The following is a 21,785-nucleotide window of genomic DNA, read 5'->3' on the forward strand; positions in this document are numbered from 1 at the left end:
CAAATAAGATTGATCGTTTTTTGCACATTCCATTCAACTCTTTTTGTCTCTTTTGTTTTTTCTTCTTAAATATTCCAAATAAATTTTGGAAATCTTTGGGTTGGACATCAATTGCATTTCCATTTGCAATCCTAGAAGCTTGTCATTGTTCAACTTTGCCATCAAACCATGACTTCTTTCTTCTATACGCATGAGATGAAGGCAAAAAATCGTCTATGACCTATATACACTAATTTCTTACTATGGTACAACCATTGGAAATGTGTGTGCTCCCCATAAATTGGACATGTCATCTTGCCCTTTGTTGTGGAACCAGTAAGATTTCCATCAACAGGAATGTCATTGATCTTCCACATAAGCACAACTCTCATTAAAGTTTGATTTAGTAACTACGTCATAAACTTCCACTCCATTCCATAACAATTTCAGGTCATTAATTAATGGTTGCAAATAAATGTCTATATCCTTGCCAGGCTATTTAGGACTAGGAATCAGTAATGTTAGCATTATATTTTCTTTCGACATACATAACCAAGGAGGTAGGTTATTTGTCACAAGCATAAATGCCCAACAACTATACTTACTACTAAGATTACAAAATGGGTTGAAACCATCAGTTGCAAGACCAAATCTTAAGTTTCGTGGATCATTTGAAAAGTCTAGCCACTTTGCATCAATTGAGTCCCATGAAATGCAATCGATTGGATGACGCATCTTCCTATCACTACTTTTATTGTTCATATTGTTGGGGTTGATATCCTAAAGTCTCGTGTCCTGTAGTTTGTAAAAAGTATGAAAATCGTTTTCATTTTGAGAGAATTAATTCAGTCGTGCATTATAAATCGTGCGCCCAAAAGAATTCGTGAAAGAACGATGACGAGAGCCTATATGATAGAATCTCATTCGTCTAAACGATCGTCTAGTTCACACATTCTCAAAACGATCGTATACCACTATCCTAAATGATTGTCCAGTTTTTCCTAAATGATCGTATAGCTCTACTATACGATAAGCGTCTCTGCTATACGATAGCAAAGTTCTTCTCGCGCGCGCTTATCATCTACACGAAATTGTCTCTTCCATCCTTTACCAAACTCACCAGAGCCCACTTTTTGGGTTTTTGACGTCGAGGATACCCGATTTTCCCTTGTGGTGGTGTTGTCCCTACGACCTTGTTCATGTACGTTCGGATCGTGTGGTAACAGTCGAGAGACTCGCCGGGTACTGGTAGATTGGTGGGAGTTTTCTGTTGTTATTGGTTTTACACATACAAAGATAGTCTTCCTCTAGTAAAACCCCTTTTCTCTATGTTTTATCGTATTTTAAGCATGTTGTTGATGAGTTGAATATGCATAACTGTTAGTATAGAATGTATATTGTTTATGTTCTGGTCACTGTGAAATCGGAGTGATCTAAGCTCGCTCATGGAACTCTCGGTATGAGATCCTTCAATTGGTATAAGAGCCAGGTTTTTGATACTCCGATTTCATTTGTTGCAACGAAATAATGTTTACATTCATGGTGAGTGCATTTCTACACTATTTTTAAGTGTTAATACTATTATGGATGTGCCGGATTAATGGATATTTTCGAGATGAATTGCCTCGGCCTGTTTAAATTCCTTTTACATTTGCGGTTGTATGTAAAGGGCCCTACGTTTTTTGGCATATATAATCGTAATCGAGTTTGTATTCAAAGGGTTTTAAGTCTTGAGTCGTTCGTTGAAGTTCTGAGCAAAGGTTGCGGCTCTTCGAGGAAGGAGATGATCTAGGGTTTTATGCAGAAAAGGTTCTATGTGATTTCTGTCCATCGCATCATGAAGATGAAGGACTATGCGATCGTGTTTGAACGCATCGATTGAACGATGGGGTATGCGATCAAGAGTTGGTCGTATAGGGAAGACGATCGGGCACACGATGGCTGAGTATCATTTAATGTGCGCAAGCTAGACAATCGTTTAGGTCAGCAAGCTTCATCACTTAGTAACTGACTAAACGATCGCTTAGTAACTCAAGGTAAATCGTTTACCTATCGTCGCGCTACAGGATCGCATAGACGATCAGGCTTCACAGCCTCGTCGTCGTCTATGCGATCGTTTGCTAAACTTCCTATCATCTAGTGCACGCTGAACGATCGTGTACCTGCTAAAGATTGCTACATGATGGAGATCTCCTTGCAGTTCAGGACCTAGTTCGCCTGTGAACCGGTTTGCTCGATGACAAATGTAATAGATAGGGTTTTTCATTCCGGTTCTTTTTGGTTTAAAGGCTCATCCCGGTCCATTAATCTATTTGTTTAATACATGCGATGTATGTTTTATATATCATATGGTATGCACATATAGTAAATCCCACCTTAGGTCATGCATTTATCATGCATCATCTATTTATTGTAATTGTTATTATTTAGAGAAGCATGATTTTATTATGTAAGAGCATGCTCATGCATCATTAATATAAGAGTTATATTTATACATGCCTAAAAAGCATTGGCATGCATCATCTTTATATTATAATTGTTATAGTATAAGGGTGAATGATAGCATGTTTTCTTGGTTATTACGCGTTATATAAAAGTTATATAGTAATGACCGGACATTACATGAAGCATGACACATATGTTACTTTATAATTGTTATAAATGCCTCGTTATGCGCAATGTTTTTTAGTTGTTTCTTTTTAAGAGTTAAAGAGAAATTAGAACTAAAAGAAATAAGAAAGACATGCATGCTCACTTAAGTTTAATTCATGTTTTAAAATGTTTAAAACTTGGATCATATAGACCTAAGATTCCAGTTCTAATATGATGAGCAACCCTAAGGCTTTAATCTTTTAATCAGTTTAATAGGATTAAATTGGATAATAAAAGGTTAAAGTGTAGCAAATCTATCTATAAGAGAACTTTTGTCTAAGGTGGGTTCTTTCTAGGTTGGGGTATTTAAGTTGATGGAAACGTAACACCCCTACCTGGGAGCTTACCTGGAAAGGTGAATTAGATAGATTTGATACATGCATGCAAGGATAGTCCATTAAAGTGTTTAAATGTGACTACTTGAACTTGTTTATATTTCATAAACAAACATTCTTTATGAGCAGACATTAAAAAGAAAATTTAGACTAAAATTAGTAGTCGGATTGTCTAGGTTAATGAATCCCTAGGTAGAACATTTAGTGGGAGGTACTTGAGACATAAGATGCTTCACTTAAACCTTTCACTTTTCTCCTTAAGTCTACACCGTGAGATCTATCCTCGGCCTCGCGACATCTTTGGTGTGTCCCCCCAACGGATGGTGTTTGGGTAGGTCAATATCAAGGTGGATGGAGAGAATGTTCATAGTAAGTGGGAGCGGAAAATGCGACAGCATATCCCTTGGTCTCCCTCGTTAGGTTAAATAAAGTTACTGCGCATCGCCTCGAGGTACCTTGGGAGTGTCCCCCTAAAGGATAGCAGTTTTGCGCATTTCTTATTTGATCTTCTGTAAGAGTATAAGGTAACTTAGTCTCTTGTCCTAATCTGTCTTTTCTCTATGGTAAGCACATTAGGGCGGGACTCTGCACTGAAAACGAGGGGTTACACTTAAACGGAATAGTTAAATGTTAACGATTCTGGACCGAAAAAATGGTGGCTTTTAGGTTTAGTTCCAAGAGTTGGTTTTGCCTAATGGTTCAGAATGTCTCATCCCAGTGAAGGGACAACTGATCACCCCACCGATGGCATTTGTCCTGACTCACTAGGGCATCATTGCAAAATAGAAGTCTATAACTTAGGGTACTTGAAACAGTTTTGCAAAACTAATTGGTTTAAAAGTGGTTTAGCAAAAACTAATCAAGATTTATTCGTATTTTCAGCAACTTTTTCAAATGGCTACAGCCACCTTATCTTTGTTAAGCGCCGAAAAATTAACTGGCGACAATATTTCAACATGGAAACATATGATCATGACGATCATAATCATCGAGGATCTCATGTTCGCTCTCACAAAGGCTTTTCCTCCTATTCCAGCTCCAAATGCCGCTCGAAATGTTCGAGAGGCATATAAGTGATGGATAAGGGCGAATGAGAAGGCCCGAGCTTATATCTTGGCAAGTCTTTCTGACGTCTTGGCTAAGAAGCATGAGCCTATGGTCTCAGCCCGTGAGATCATGGAGTCCTTGTGGGGGATGTTTGGACAACCATCTGAACATCTTATGCATGAGGCTCTTCAATACATTTTCAACTCCAAAATGCAAGAAGGCACCTATGTTCGTGAACATGTGCTAAACATGATGGTCCACTTCAATGTGGCAGAGTTGAATGGGTCTACAATTGATGAGGGCAACCAGGTTAGCATAATCCTGCATTCTTTGCCGGAGAGCTTCTTACACTTTGTTAGCAATGTGATTCTTAACAAAGTGAAATATAACCTTACAACTCTCCTCAACAAGTTGCAGACATACCAATCTTTATTAAAAAGTAAGGAGAGGCAGAAAGGTGAGGCAAATTTTGCTTCATCCTCAAGGACGTTCCATAGAGGTTCGACCTCAGGAACAAAGTCTGCACCTTCTACTTCTAACTCTGCAAAGGGGAAGAAGAAGATGGGTGGTAAGGGAAAAGGGAAGACACCTACTAACCCACCGCCTGTCGCCCCGAGGAGGCGTCCACCAGTTGCTAAGGGAAAGTGTTTCCATTTCAATCAAGATGGACATTGGAAGAGGAACTGTCCTCGGTATCTGAAGAAGAAGAAAGCAGCCAAGGCTAAGGCTAAGGCAGATAAAGGTGAATATGATTTACTTGTGCTCGAAACTTTTTTAGTGGAGAATAATGATTCGGCCTGGATAATTGATTCAGGTGCCACTAATCATGTTTGTTCTTTTTTTCAGGGGATTAGATCATGGCGATAGCTAGAGGCTGGTGACATGACGATGCAAGTAGGCACCGGGCACGTCATCTCAGCTCTGGCAATGGGAGGGATCCAGTTGACTTTTCAGAATAGGTTTCTAAATTTAAATGATGTATATATTGGTCCTGAACTAAAAAGGAACCTTATTTCTGTAAAGTGCTTATTACAATGTAAATACACTATTTCTTTCAATTTGAGTAAAGCGTTTATTTATAAAGATGTTGTTTTTATTTGCACAGCAAATCTGAAATCAAATTTATATGTGCTAAGGCCGTTAGCCATTAATTCCCTTCATAATACTGAAATGTTCAGAACTATCGTAACTCAATCAAAACGTCAACGAATTTCTCCAAAAGAAAATGCCCAACTTTGGCATCTACGTTTAGGGCACATCAATCTCAATAGGATTGAGAGATTGGTGAAGAATGGACTTCTAAATGAGTTAGAAGAAACTTCTTTACCTGTGTGCGAATCTTGCCTTGAGGGTAAGATGACTAAATGATCTTTTATTGGAAAAGGTTTTAGAGCCAAAGAGCCTCTTGAGTTAGTACATTCTGACCTTTGTGGTCTTACGAATGTACGAACTCGGGGTGGCTGAGAACGAGCATAAATGCACGTTATTACAGTGTTAAGTAATTAAACAATGAAGGTTTGCATTGATAAAATATGTTAGATTTCGTCCAAAAAGCATTAAGTTCATAACATTGCGATCACATGCATCTATCGCATAGAAACAGTTAGCTTTTGTATTTTTATGCAGAATATGCGTTGACGCAAGACAGAAAGCGTGATCACAAGAAATCAACAGACGAGCGTAGCGTCACCACAAGGCTTTGCGGTGATTTGTGCTTGCAAACATCAACTCAAGAAGGATTGTCGCATAGAGTAGGCGCAAATTGGTGGACGCATCTGGTGAAAAGCATAATTAATCACGATGTGACAGAAAGCTGATAATGGTCGAATCCGAATTAAGTTGACAAGCTGCTAACGATAACAAGTACACTCAGCTTTTTGGTGACAAATATTCGACACATCAGTCAGAGAATTAAAGCCATCCCATCTGTGCAATCTTAAGAGAGAAGCCGCTTTTCACCCCGAAGCTCTATAAATACGAAGGCAACCTTCAGAAAAAGAGTTCGGACAGTTCGGATAGTTCGGATACTTAGATAAGTTTCTCCATAGTTAGAATAGCCTTGTTCTTAGATTTTCTTTTATTTTAAGGCGGAAGCGAGAGAAGCGAGATTGTACTGGGAGATCGTTCCGGTGAACTTGGGAGAGTGTCGGAAGCATCAAGATCGGAGAGAGGGCCAGCTCCTGCGGAAGCAGGAATATCTTTTGAACAAAATAGAGTTGATAGTGTAAATGCCTCGGGAAGCAAGGGATTGCTACCAGGCTCTCTATCCTTATCTTCAATCGTCATTTCGTACTCAAACTTATCGATAGAAATAGAATTTACTTCTTTATATCTGCTCACTCTTTGTTTATTACGCATGAGTAACTAAGTCTGTTGAATGGGTTGAGAAGCACTTAGCTAGCATAACTGGGGATCTTCATTCTATGTGATTTTCTTGTATTATGTATGCTTCAATTGTCCATTAGAGATACTCGAGAGTGTCTAAGGATAGAATCTAGGCTTGGGAAAGTCAGGTTAGAATCTAGGCTTGGGAGAGTCGGGATTAGAACGCATAATCAAGAGATAGGAGCTTAGGAATAAGCGTTGTTTTCTATTAACGCATCGTATGCATCCTAGAGATAGGATATGATTGTGTGCAGTCACCTTATCTTTGTGTGCATTTTGCATCATCGCATAGGAAAAGAGTAGAGACTTAGGGATGGACATTGTTGCATTCAACACATGCGTCCTAGAACTAGGAGCACCGCATTTGCATTGGAAAATGATCTGTTGTCGCATGAGTGTAGCATGATTGCATAGTTTGACACATTCCGAGGAAACGCTAGTGAAAGACCTTCTCAACCCTTACCGTTTTCTTAAAAATTATCACCGTATACCATTTTTCCTAGTTCCTAAGTTCGACCCTGGACTTACCAGGAAACTCAGTAGAATTTATACTTGGATTCAGCCGGAAAACTTGTTGCTCAACGCATTTCCATCACCGCATTTCATTCCATTATTTCATCTCATAAAATAATGCATCAAGTTTTTGGTGCCGTTGCTGGGGACTTCCGAAAATCAGTGTACTAACGGTAGTTTTTCTGATTTCTTTGCAGCTCTCAATCTCTAGCAAATTACGACTCAGAGATTTAGAGGACATTTTGACGAAGACTAAGAAACAACCGCCAACAACAACAGCCAGATAAAGACAACATGGCGGAGCAGCCTGGAAACGGAGCACCAAACGAAAACAACGTCATGGCGAATCCAATCCTACTGGCAAACGATCGGAATAGGCCCATTTGGGACTATGCATCGCCAAACCTCTACGATTTCTCTCCAGGAATCATAAGGCCTGCCCTTGATGGATCTCGATTCGAAATGAAACTGGTAATGCTGCAGATGATCCAGACTGCAGGACAATTTGATGGAAGGCGTGGCGAGGACCCGCATGCTCACCTCCGGAGCTTCATAGAAATCTGTAACACTTTTGTGTTCCCGAACATCTCTACCGAAGAAGTTCGACTAACTTTGTTTACATTTTCTCTGTGTGATCAGGCACGAAAATGGGCATATTCTCTCGAGCTGGGAGAGATCACTTCTTAGGAACAGGTCGTAGAGAAGTTTATGAAGAAATATTTCCCACCTACTAAGAAGGCTATAAGAAGGAAACTAATAACCAATTTTGAACAAGACATGGATGAATCGCTCAGCGATGCCTGGGCAAGGTTTAAGAGGCTAGTCAGGGACTGTCCACACAACGGATTACCAGACTGCTTGCAAATGGAAATCTTTTATCATGGTTTAAATCCCACTTCGCAGACCAAAAACTGAGAATAAAGGATGATGATTCTAAAAACATCCTGGATTGCATCTCTAAAAATCACGTGGACTGGAGAGAGAGTGATCAGAGACTGAGAATAAAGGATAATGACGCAAACAATGGTGCTATCGCATCACTTCAGGGTCAGATGACCGCAATGATGAACCTAATTCAATGAATCACAATCAACAACCCAACGCCGCATAGTGGGCAAGTAAAGCAATTAATCAGACCGCCGCAAGGTGTACGACTTGCGGTGAAGGACACGCAATTGAAGAATGCCCACATAATCCACAGTCTATTTATTTTTTCAAAAATAATCCATTCTCTAACCCCTACAACCCCCAGTGGAGAAACACCCCACATTTGCATGGAAGAATCAACAACAAAATTTCTAATCTGTGGCACAAAAAGAAGGGCCACCCGGATTCTTCCGCAAAATAACGGTAGTCAAGCCAGTAGTTCGCAACCGCCGCAATCTTCCTCCTTGGAAAGTCTGTTGAAGCAATATATCGAGAAGAAAAAAACTGTGCTTCAAAACCAGGCGACGTCCATCCGCAACTTGGAATTATAGATGGGCCAGATTGCCAGGGAGCTAAAGAAAAAACCGCAAGGGGCCCTGCCGAGTTCAACAGAACTCTCACGCAACATAGAGAGATCAGGTAAAGAGCAATGTCAAGTCGTGACATTACAGAGTGGAAAAACTATAGTAGGGGAGAAGAGGGAGCCTAGTTGGACTGCTCTTATTGCGTTGAACCTGAGATTTCGGTGACTCAAGAAGAAGAAGGAGAAAAAGAAGAAATAGAACCAAAAGTTGCGTCCACCTCAGAGCCAAAAGAAAAGGGGACCGTGAGAGTACAATTGCCACCTTTCCCGCAGAGACTCAGAAAAAAGAAGAATGACGAGGTACAATACCAACACTTCATGACTATGTTAAAACAATTGCATATTAATATTCCATTCAGTGAAGCGATTGAGGAGATGCCCACATATGAGAAGTTTCTGAAGGATATGGTAACCAAGAAAAGAGGCACTAGTAAGTTTGCCACGGTGGCTTTGACGCAGAGCTTGAAATCAATAATCCCACCAAAGATGAGCGATCCTGGGAGTTTTACTATACTTTGCTCCATTGGAGGATTGTACATTGGGCAAGTATTGTATGACCTAGAGCCAGCATCAACTTGATGCCTCTATCATCTTTAAACAGTTGAATGTGGGGCAATTTGCGCCCACGACCGTGACTCTCCAACTAGCAGATAGATCTTTGGTGCATCCAGAGGGGAAGGTGAAGGACGTGCTGATTATCATCGACAAATTTATATTACCAGCCGACTTCATCGTCTTAGATTACGAAGCTGACAAAGATGTGCCCATCATACTGGGGCGACCATTTTTATCAACAGGTCGTGCCCAGATTGATTTGCACAACGGAGAGATCACCTTGAGCGTGAATGGACAAAAGCTCAAGTTCAACATCATTCATGCCATGAGATTTTATGACAACGAAGACCTGAATGAATCTGACGACAACCAGAATTTGAATGAAGAAGAAGAGCTTGACAATGAAAATGAAAATGGGGATGCAAGCGCATCCATTGTTGCATGTAATGCGATCATAGGAAAAACAAACAAGGAAGATGAGATGATTGCAACCCAAGAAGAAGAGCCAAAATAAAATGAAGAAAGAAAAACAATGCAACCATACTTGAAAGAACCACCAATAATAGAGTTGAAGACCCTGCCAAATCACCTAAAGTATGCATTTTTGGGGCAGAATGACATTATTTCCTCGAAACTTAATGAAGACCAGGAGAATGCGTTGATAAGCATTCTGAGAAAATATGTGCGAACGATTGGCTGGACACTCGCAGAAATCCAAGGAACTAGCCCCGCATACTGTATACACCGAATTCGTCTCGAAGAAAACCACAAGGGATCGATCGAACATCAGTGCAAACTTAACCCTGTGATGAAAGAGGTCGTTACGAAGGAAATAATCAAGTGGTTAGATGCGGGCATCATTTATCCAATAGTAGACAGCATGTGGGTCAGCCTTATGCAGTGCGTGTTGAAAAAAGGTGGGATGATGGTAGTCCCCAATGCAAATAATGAGCTGATACCGCAAAGAACCGTCACCGGATGGCATATTTGCATGGACTACCGCAAGCTGAATGCGGCAACGAAGAAAGATCATTTTCCTTTACCGTTCATTGACCAAATGCTAGATCGTCTAGCCGGAAATAACTTTTACTACTTTCTGGATGGGTATGTCGGCTATAATCAGATTATGATAGCTCCCGAAGATTAAGAAAAGATCACATTCACCTGCCCGTACGGAACTTTTGCTTTTCGTCGCATGCCATTTGGCCTCTGCAATGCGCCGAGCACGTTCCAAAGGTGCATGATGGCTATCTTTTCAGAATATCTTGAGGACTCTGTTGAAATATTCATGGAAGACTTCTCTGTCTATAGGCACACATACGAAGTCTGTCTTGCCAACCTGGAAAAGATATTGAAAAGATGTGAGGAGACGAATCTTGTACTTAACTGGGAAAAATGCCATTTTATGGTGAAAGAGGGCATTATGCTGGGGCACAAGGTATCTCGGGTGGACAAAGAAAAAATAGATGCAATTGAAAAGCTCCCACCCACAATAAGTGTAAAGGCTGTAAGGATTTCTTGGGGCATGCCGGAATTTACAGACGTTTTGTCAAGGATTTCTCTAAAATAGCATGACCGCTGAGTGCGTTGTTGGAAGCTAATAGGAAATTTGACTTTGATGGTAATTGCTGCAACTCATTCATGATCTTAAAGATTGCATTGGCGACTGCATTCGTTTTGATCGTGCCATATTGGACACTTCCTTTTGAAATAATGTACGATGCGAGCGGGTATGCGATGGGAGCAATACTAGCATAGAAGAGAAAAACAATACTACATCCCATCACATATGCAAGTAAGACTTTAAACCCTGCTCAGACTAACTACACCACCACAGAAAAAGAGCTGCTTCCGGTAATATTTGCGTTAGAAAAGTTTAGAGCATATCTGCTAGGAACAAAAGTACTCATCCATACTGACCACTCAGCATTAAATATCAAATGACAAAGAAGGACGCGAAGCCGAGGCTAATTAGATGGGTTATCCTTCTCCAAGAATTCCATTTGGAAATAATTGACTGCAAGGGGATGAAGAACCAAGTTGCGGATCATTTATCCAGATTGGAAAATCCTGAGGTTGACCGCAATGAGTTAGAGGTGAGCACAGTGTTTCCAGATGAGCAGCTATTCCAGATCGAAGAATTGCCATGGTACGCAGACATAGTCAACTATCTGGTTTGCGAGAAATTTCCAGAAGAGTATGCTTATCACCAAAAGAAGAATCTCAAACATGAATGCAAATATTATTATTGGGATGAGCCGAATCTATATAAGAGGGGGTCAGACCAGATTATGCGACTATGTGTATCGGAGGTTGCTCATCAACGCATATTATCGCAATGTCATGATTCACCATATGGTAGACACTTCGGAGGGCAGCGCACCGCAGCAAAAGTCTTACAAAGTGGGTTCTATTGGCCAACTTTATTTAAGGATGCCAAAGACTATGTAATGAAGTGTGACCGGTGCCAACGCACAGGTAATATTTCATGGAAACATGCGATGCCCATGAACATCATTGTAAAACTGGAGTTGTTCGACGTCTGGGGCATTGATTTCATGGGACCATTCCCACCTTCGAATGGTCACAAGTATATTATGCTAGTCGTCGACTATGTGTCCAAGTGGGTAGAAGAAATAGCATGCACCACAAGTGATGCGACAGTAGTCTCCAAATTCTTAAAGAAAAATATTTTCACGCGTTTTGGCACTCCACGTGCCATAATAAGTGACGAAGGCTCCACTTTGTCAATTACTCTGTCAAGAATCTACTGTTGAAATATAATATCCTCCACAAAGTGGCCACCACATACCATCCACAGACGAATGGTCAGGCCGAAGTGTCCAACCGAGAGATCAAATTGAGACTGAAGAAGGTGGTAAAGCCTTCGCGAAAGGATTAGGCAACAAAGCTAGACGATGCATTGTGGCCATACCGGACTGCCTATAAGACACCCATAAGCATGTCTCTGCATGCATTGGTATTTGGTAAAGCGTGTCATTTGCCGTTGGAGTTGGAACATAAAGTATTGTGGGCGGTGAAGAAGCTTAACTTTGATTTAAAAGCAGTAGGGGAAACAAGAAAGCTACAACTAGTCGAGCTTGATGAGTGGAGAATGTAAGCTTATGAAAATTCCAAAATATAGAAAGAACAAGAAAAATGGTGGCATGACAGCAGGCTATGCGGTAAAAATCTCCATGTTGGACAAAAGGTCTTATTATTCAATTCACGGCTACGACTCTTTCCTGGCAAGTTAAAGTCACACTGGTCTGGACCCTTTATCATTAAAGAAATATTCCAGCATGGTGCGGTTGAGCTGATTACTGAGGACGGGACCCGTACATTTAAGATTAATGGGCAACGAGTCAAGGCATAGTGCGGGGGTGATTTTCAGCGAAAAAAGACCTTTGTAGACCTGAGAAACCTGGAATGAAGGAAAATGATGTTGCCTCTACGCTGGCATGCAACATCATTTGGGGCGCAAGTCTTCCGGAGTATCCTTTTGCTTACTTATGATTCATGAACCCTCATCACTACAACGCTTCAATTATCATTTATCTATATGCATTTTACTTCTTTATAAAAAAAAAAAAGCGAGAAAAACTTTGTTAACTTCTTTTATCATTTGACCCTCTCGATGTTTTCTTTGCAAATGATCAAGGTAAACAATTGCGGAGGCGCTGCACGAAGATGCAACTACTTTATTCTGTCACCGCATTCCAAAGGAAGTAGATCGTCGCAAAGTAGGATACGTCAACAAACAATGCGGGCGACAGTGCAAATTTGGGGGTTGTATTTTTCCTTCACTTTATTCCAAATTCTGCACTATCGCATCGCATTTTAATTTTGAAAGTTTTATCACCGCATCCTCTTTGATTACCGCAATCATTTAACATTGATAAATTTAGTAAGTCGCCGCATGCTGTCTCTTTGCCAATTATGATTTCAATGATGAAATAAATGCTTCTATTTTTTCGTATATACTAGAGTCAACTTAATTTAGGACAGTCACTTCATGAAATATTTCTAGAAGTTAGTGGTCTGCTAGCTTTCTTTCAAACTGACTCTTTACGTAGCTTCCTAAGAACATCGCATGACTTCTTTCAATCTATTGGCAATTAGAACATTGCCCAATTTTAAATTTCAGGGTGTGGTATTTATTTTCGACCTTGCTATTTTTAGCTCTAGTAAAAAACAGGGGGGGGGGGGGGATTTTGAGAATAACAACTCCACTGTCAACGCATTGAGGAAACCCATGTTGATAAGAGTTAAGTTGTGAAGGGCACTTACACGTAGTTGGATGTTCACATGACACACATAGGGGCAATCCAAAACAAAAGTAAGTCGCCAGGATCAACGCATAAATAAATGACCGTAACTCCGCTTCCAAGAAGGTATGAATTTAGTCTGAGAAAGAGTGCCTTGCTCATAGTTGGATGTCTACATGACACACGTGGGGGCAAGCCAAAATGAAGGCGAGGCACTTGGATCAATGCAAGGTCAGAAAAAAAATAACAATGTAAAAAATATGCAAGGATAACAATCAGTTAACACCCTAGAAAAAGTTCTTTTGAAATAAATTATGTGATGTCATGGAATCTAGTAAAGTCCTTTTGAAGGTTAAACTTGCAGTCCCTAGGTCTTAGAAATATTTTAAGAAGAGACTTTAATAAGAATTAAGGAAATTTTGGTGTATAGGATTTGAATGAAGTATTGTTGAGAAATCTAGGAGAAGAGATTGCGGTCGACTTTCTAAAGGAAATCTTTAGCATTGTTTAAATTTGGGGGTATGATAACGAGTAGAAATGCACGTTATTACAGTGCTAAGTTATTAAACAATGAAGGTTTGCGTTGATAAAATATGTTAGATTGCATCCAAAAAGTATTAAGTTCATAACATTGCGGTCGTATGCATCCATCACATAGAAACAGTTAACTTTTGTATTCTTATGCAGAATATGCGTTGACGGAATGCGGAAAGTGCGATCACAAGAAATCAACGGACGAGCATAACATCATCACAAGGCTTTGCAATGATTTGTGCTTGCAAACATCTGCTCAAGAAGGATTGCCGCACAGAGCCGGCACAACTTGTTGAGCACATCTGGTGAAAAGCATAATTGATCACGATGGGACAAAAAGCTGATAACAGTTGAATCTGAATTAAGTTGACAAGCCCCTAACAATAACAAGTACACTCAGCTTTTCGGTAACAAATATTTGGCGCATCAGTCAGAGAATTAAAGTCATCCCATCTGTGCAATCATAAGAGAGAAGCCACCTTTCACCCTGAAGCTCTATAAATACCGAAGGCAACCTTCAGAAAAGGAGTTCGGACAGTTCAGATAGTTCGGATACTTAAATAATTTTCTCCATAGTTAAAATAGCCTTGTTCTTAGATTTTCTTTTATTTTAAGGGGAAAGCGAGATAAGCGAGATTGTGCTGGGAGATCGTTCCGATGAACTTGGGAGAGTGCTGGAAGCGTCGAGATCGGAGAGAGGGCCAGCTTCTGCAGAAGCAGGAATATCTTTTGAGCAGAATAGAGTTGACAGTGTAAAGGCCACGGGAAGCAAGGGATTTCTACCAGACTCTCTATCCTTATCTTCCCTTGTCATTTTGTACTCAAACATATCGATAGAAATGGAATTTACTTTTTTATATCTGTTCACTCTCTGTTTATTACGCATGGTAGCTAAGTCTGTTGAATGGGTTGAGAAGCACTTAGCTAGCATAACTGGGGATCTTCATTCTATGCGATTATCTTGTATTATGTATGCTTCATTCGTCCCTTAGAGATACTAGGGAGGGTAGTCTAAGGACAGAATCTAGGCTTGGGAAAGTCAGGATTAGAACACATAATCAAGAGATAGGAGCTTAGGAATAAGCACTGTTTGCTATTAATGCATCGCATGCATTCTAGAGACAGGATATGATTGTGTGCAGTCACCTTATCTTTGTGTGCATCTTGCATCATCGCATAGAAAAAGAGTAGAGACTTAGAAATAAGCTCTATGGGCATTAATGCATTCAACACATGCATCCTCGAACTAGGAGCATCACATTTGCATTGGAAAATGATCTATTGTCGCATGAGTGTAGCATGATCGCATTGTTTGACGCATTCCCGGGAAACGCTAGTGAAAAACCTTCTCAACCCGTTCTTCTGCATATTCAATGTATCTACCGCATAATCAAACTTTTCTCAAATCTACTGCATACATTTATTTTTATACCACAAACAACAACCCAAACAACTATTTGATTTATTTGGTTACCGTAAAGTCTTCTTAAAAATTATCACCGCATATCACTTTCCCTAGTCCCTGAGTTCGACCCTGGACTTACCAGGAAACTCAGTGGAAAACTTGGATTCCACTAAGAAAACTTGTTGCTCAACGCATGTCTATCACCACATTTCATTCCATTATTTTATCTTATAAAATAACGCATTAGTGGCTATGATTATTTTATCAGTTTTACTGATGATTACTCCAGGTATGGGTATGTTTATCTTTTGCAACAGAAGTCTGAATCCTTTGAAAAGTTCAAAGAGTTCAAGGCTGAAGTTGAAAACGCACTGGATAGACGAATTAAAACACTTCGATCTGATCGAGGTGGAGAGTTTTCGGACTCCGCATTCTAGGACTATTTAATAGAACATGGAATCGTTTCCCAACTCTCAACACCGAGTACACCTCAGCAGAATGGTAGAGCGGAGAGGAGAAATAGGATCTTGTAAGACATGGTTCGTTCGATAAAGAGTTACGCTTCCTTATTGGACTCGTTTTTGGGTTTCGTAGTAGAGACTGTGGTGTACATACTCAACCGTGTTCCCTCCAAGAGTGTTACAAGTACACCTTTGGAGTTTGGAATGGGCGTAAAGCTAGTTTACGTCATTTCCGCATTTGGGGTTGCCCTGCACATGTTCTTGAGGCTAATCCCAAGAACTTGGAACCACGGTCGAGGTTGTGCCTCTTTGTAGGCTACCCCAAAGGTACACGAGGGGGTTATTTTTATGATCCGACAGAAAATAGGGTATTTGTTTCAACAAATGCTACTTTCCTGGAGGAGGATCATATAAGGGAGCACAGTCCACGAACAAAAGTCGTGTTACGTGAGCTTTCCAATGAAACTACTGAAACTTCATTAAGAGTTATTGAAGATCCTACTACATCAACAAGAGTTGTTGATGGGAGTTCATCCAGTAGGTCGGTTCCACCTCAAGAGTTGAGGGAACCTTGATGTAGTAGGAGGGTTACAAACCCACCCATTCGTTATCTGGGTTGCACGGAAATCCTTGCTATGGTATCAGTTGGCGGCGTTGAGGATCCATTGTGTTATAAGAAGGCAATGAAGGATGTTGACCGGGATGAATGGGTCAAGGCCATGGATCTCGAGATGGAGTCGATGTACATCAACTCAGTATAGGATCTTGTAGATAAGTCTGATGGGGTTCGCCCTATAGGTTGTAAATGGATCTACAAGCGCAAACGAGGTGCTGATGGGAAGGTACATACCTTCAAGGCTCACTTGTGGCAAAGGGTTATACCCAGGTAGAGGGAGTTGACTATGAGGAGACTTTCTCGCCTGTTGCCATGTTAAAGTCGATCCGCATCCTCCTGTCCATTGCAGCTTATTATAATTATGAGATCTGGTAAATGGACGTCAAGACGGCCTTTCTGAATGGCAATCTTGAGGAGACCATTTATATGGTGTAGCCCGAGGGACTCATAGCCCAAGGTCAAGAGCAAAAGGTTTGCAAACTGAATCGGTCAATTTATAGACTGAAATAGGCATCTCGATCATGGAACATAAGATTTGATGCCGCGATCAAGTCGTATGGCTTTGACCAAAACATTGATGAACGTTATGTCTACAAGAAGATCATCAACGCTAGTCTTCTTAGTGTTATATGTAGACGATATCCTACTCATTGGGAATGATGCAGGTCTACTGACTGCAGTTAAGAACTGGCTAACGACCCAATTCCAAATGAAAGATTTGGGAGAGACTTAGTTTGTTCTAGGGATCCAGATTTTTCGGGATCGTAAGAAAAAAGTGCTGGCATTGTCTGAGGCATCGTACATTGACAAGATGTTGCTCCAGTACTCGATGCAGGACTCCAAGAGGGGCCTACTGTCGTTCAGGCATGAAGTCACTTTGTCTAAGGAAATGTGTCCTAAGATGCCTCAAGAGATTGAGGAAATGAGATGGGTCCCATAATCGTCTGTCATTGGTAGTTTAATGTACGCGATACTTAGTACTCGTCCAGACATCTACTACACTGTGGGCATAGTCAGTAGGAATCAGTCTAACCCAGGCCAGGGTCACTGGACCGCAGTGAAGAACATCCTGAATTATCTTCGAAAAACGAGGGACTACATGCTCGTGTATAGTTCGAGGGATTTGATCCTTATAGGATACATGGATTCTGACTTTCAGACTGATAAGAACTCTCATAAGTCCATATCAAGGTCAGTCTTTACTCTTAACGGAGGAGGTGTAGTGTGGCAAAGCACTAAGCAAGGGTGCATCGCCGACTCCACTATGGAGGTGGAGTATGTAGCGGCTTGCGAAGCTGCTAAAGAGGCCATCTGACTCAGGAAGTTCTTGACAGACCTGGAAGTTGTTCCAGATATGTCTAGACCCATTACCCTCTATTGTGATAATAGTGGGGCACTGGAGAACTCCAATGAGCCAAGGAATCACCAGCGTGGTAAACACATAGAGCGGAAGTATCATCTGATCTGCGAGATAGTGCATCAAGGGGACATGATAGTCATGCAGATCACTTCGGAGCACAATGTTGCTGACTTGTTTACAAAGGCTCTCATGGCTACAGTGTTTGAGGGTCACCTACAGAGCATGGGCCTACAGGATCGCCCACAGGGCAAGTGGGAGATTTTATTATACTAGGCTTTTATGTGCTCTAGTTTATTGTTTTGTACTCAGTTTTTTGTACACCCCACTTCGTTTTAGGACAAGTGGAAGATTGTTGGGGTTGATGCTCTAAAGTCTCGTGTCTTGTAGTTTGTAAACAGTATATATGAACACATGTGATTGTTAATATATGATATTTACTTCACATCTTGTTTTTTCGCTCATTTACGTGTTTTATTTGTTTTACCACAAACCAATAAACATAAAATCCCTAGTTATCTATATATGACTCAAGGATATATGTGGTGACATACAAGTGGATTATGTCTTGAGTAATAATCAAAATGGTCTGTAGTATATAGATATAGAAGGGAAACCTTATCCTGGTAATGCTACGGACGCGGCCCACTTTGTGGAATGGTCACAAGTGTTGTGACTTTCCATAGATGGTCTGATTCTGATCATTCGTGTTGGGGACATGCGAGCGGGGGCATCCTATACAAAGAGTTTGTATAAGATCTGACCACGAAGTGTTAAAGTCTCATTATATACCACCGTTCATGATAGAGATTTCATTTCACTAGGATGTTCATAGATAACATGACCTCAATCTTGAGTGAGTTGGGAATTCCTGCCATTGAGGGCGGTCTTTTGATTTGTATAGCTGCGAGGGGCCATGTCACCGATTCAAACCTACCATTTTAGGGATACGTCTGATTTGGGAGTTGGGAACTCAACTACATAAGATGGAATTCACTCCTTCCCTGAGACAAGGGTAAATAGATAGATGGCTCTCTTAAGGGCTGATTCCGGGGCTTGAATGATGTGGCATCACACACCTTCTCTTGGCCCGAGAGGTGTTCACACATAGTTGGACTATATTGTATTTTTCATTAGAGGAATCAATGGTACTTAAGGAGTGAGATGTAACTATAGGGGCAAAACGATAAATTGGCCCAGATGTACTTACCAGCATCTGTGAAGGGTCATCGTACTCATGATTGGTTATATCCAATGGACACAGAAATATATCTGTGGTAAGAAGAGTTCAACTGTTGGTCTTTAGTGGAATCACTGACAGTTAACAGATGGTGAATCACGTGGCTAAAGAGTTTAGTCAACTATTCACGTACTGTTGGAGCTTTGAGCCACAGGTCCATTAGGTCACCTGGGTAGCTTGGATAAAGTCGAGAACCAGTGTTTAGATTAATTTGAAATGTTCAAATTGATAAGAGGAAGTTCAATTATATATGATATAATTGGACTGATTAATTATATGTGATATAATTGGACTGGTTCATTATATATGATATAATTGGCTAAATGTATGAGATACATTATTTTGGAGGAAATTAGATATAAATATGATTTATATCAAGTAGAGGAAAAATACTATAGTAGATATATGATATATAACTATAGGATATAAATATAATATGATTATATTTATTAATTAAATTAGTTGATTAATTATTTAATAATTAATCAATTAATTCACGTTTGAACGTGGGAACATGGGGCCGTGAAGGTTAAGGTAAGTATGAAAATCGTTTTCATTTTGAAAAAATTAATTCAATCGTGCATTAAAGATCCCGTGCCCAAAAGAATTCGTGAAAGAGCGATCGCGAGACCCTATACGATACAATCTTATTTGTCTAAACGATCGTCTAGTTCACGTGTTCTCAAAACGATCGTATACCACTTTCCTAAACAATCGTCCAGTTTTTCCTAAACGATCATGTAGCTCTACTATACGATAAGCATCTCCGCTATACGATAGCAAAGTTCTTCTCGCGCACAATTATCGTCTACACGAAATCGTCTCCTCCATCCTCTACCAAACTCATCAGAGCCCACTCTTTGGGTTTTTGATGTCGAGGATACCCGGGTTTCCCTTGTGGTGATGTTGTCCCCATGACCTTGTTCGTGTACGTTCGAATTGTGCAGTAACAGTCGAGAGACTCGCCGAGTGCTGGTAGATTGGTGGGAGTTTTCCGCTGCTTTGGGTTCACACATACGAAGATAGTCTTCCTCTGGTATGGACCCATTTTCGCTATGTTTTATCGTATTCTGACCATGTTGTTGATGAGTTTAATATAGAATGTATATCGTTTATGTTACGGTCACTGTGAAATCAGAGCGATCTAAGCCCGCTCATGGAACTCTCGGTATGAGATCCTTCACATATGCCACGTTGGTAATTCAGCTATATCATGCATTTGGAACATTCGTTTCAATCTTGGAATCAATGGAAAATACCTCGACACTTTTGTTGGAACACCCCGTTTCATTCGCTTGGTACGCTTATCCACCTTCCATCGACCCACAAATTGAACAACTCTCTAAATCTTTATTCTCTTTCCTAACTAAGCAACAATCATTTACACAAACATGGATCTTTTAATGTCCTAAATCAAATACTTTTAAGAACTTCTTTACTTCATAAGTGGATTTTAGGATAACATTGTCAGGGGGTAGCATATCGTGCAATATCTCTAATACGCTTGTGAAACATTTATTTGTCCAATCATTAGTAGTCTTTATCTTATATAAGGATACCACAGTTGAAATTTTTGTATATTTAGTACAATGAGGATACAAAGAAGTGTTTGCGTTTACGACGTTTTGATTGTCATCACTATTTACAAATGGTTCATTAACTTTTTTGTTGCTCATGAAATAAGTAACACGAAAGGGTTTACCATCAAATATACACTCTATAGGTACTTCTTCACCATGATGGTACCAAATCCTATAAGTTGGATCCGTACTTTTGATAACCAAATGTTCATAAACAACATCAAAGGTTTGATGATTCATGTTTCTACATGCCTTGCATGGACACAAAATTTTGTCTATCCGACTCAACATGTTCTCTACTTGTTTGATAAAGTTTCATGCTCCTCTCAGATATTCATTGGTCACTCTATTAAAAAAACCCAAGTTCCCAATTAATATAACCAACTATATTAATCTATAATTAATTCCATATTATTTTGACATTCTCTTACCTGTTCAAATGAACCTAGTCTTTTTCAAATATTATTCTTCAAATTATTGCTACAAGAATGCCAAATATAATTGTTGGATGAGTATACACAATCATGATGAAAAAGCCAAATAAAGATATGTGTTATTAAATTAAAAGTTATGCATTTTTGTAGCTTACCAACTCAACCTATAGTGAAATCGAGAATACTAGCATAAGAAGGTACACATCAACAAAGTAATAACCATCAAACATATATTAAGAAATCTCCTTTATTTTGATTATAGCCCATAACAATATTAAAAAAAAATTATATTTTGCGTCACTTATACATCAATCAATTAGTATTTCAATATGGTCAAGTCAAGTACACCAACAAGACATATAATTCAATTGATGGTAGCTCAAACTTGGTAGAGACAGTGAAACAGAGCTAGAGATAAATAAATGAATAAATAAATGACTTTACAAAAGGACGAGTTTTATACTATCATAAAAGTAAGATAAATTTAGTATTTTTTGTTTCAACTCATAAGTTTATAGCTAAAACTTGAGACCCATTTGGATTTACTCTTTTTAAGTGTTTATAAACACTTTTTTTTTTCTTTTGTACTTATAAATATTTATTGAAATTGAAATAGTTACCAAAAGGGGACTTTAGCATTTTATCTTTCTTTCCATAAAAAAAAAACCCTAAAATTCAATGAATACCTAACTTTATGAACCACATTTGGTAACCAGTTTATTTTATTTTATTTTATTTTATTTTATTTTTTGTTTATAAAAATTAAGTCTATTTGTTCTCAATTTCTTACCATTGTTTGCATCTTTCTTAATTAAGGTTGAATTATTTGTCAAATTTTAAGAGCTACGTTGTTTAGTTTTCAAAACATAGTTTTGAATTTTTAAAACATTGGTAAAAAGAAATTAGCAAAGCAA

At 39.6% G+C, this 21,785-nt stretch overlaps 1 pseudogene; it reads right to left on the minus strand.

The window, feature by feature from the left end:
- Positions 1–142: 142 nt before the first annotated feature.
- Positions 143–20,677, minus strand: LOC150033321 (uncharacterized; annotated as a pseudogene).
- Positions 20,678–21,785: the final 1,108 nt, after the last annotated feature.

Source organism: Benincasa hispida, chromosome 10, assembly GCF_027475165.1.
Source record: "Benincasa hispida cultivar pf3 chromosome 10, pf3_genome.v1.1, whole genome shotgun sequence".
In the NCBI taxonomy this organism is placed as follows: Eukaryota; Viridiplantae; Streptophyta; class Magnoliopsida; order Cucurbitales; family Cucurbitaceae; genus Benincasa; species Benincasa hispida.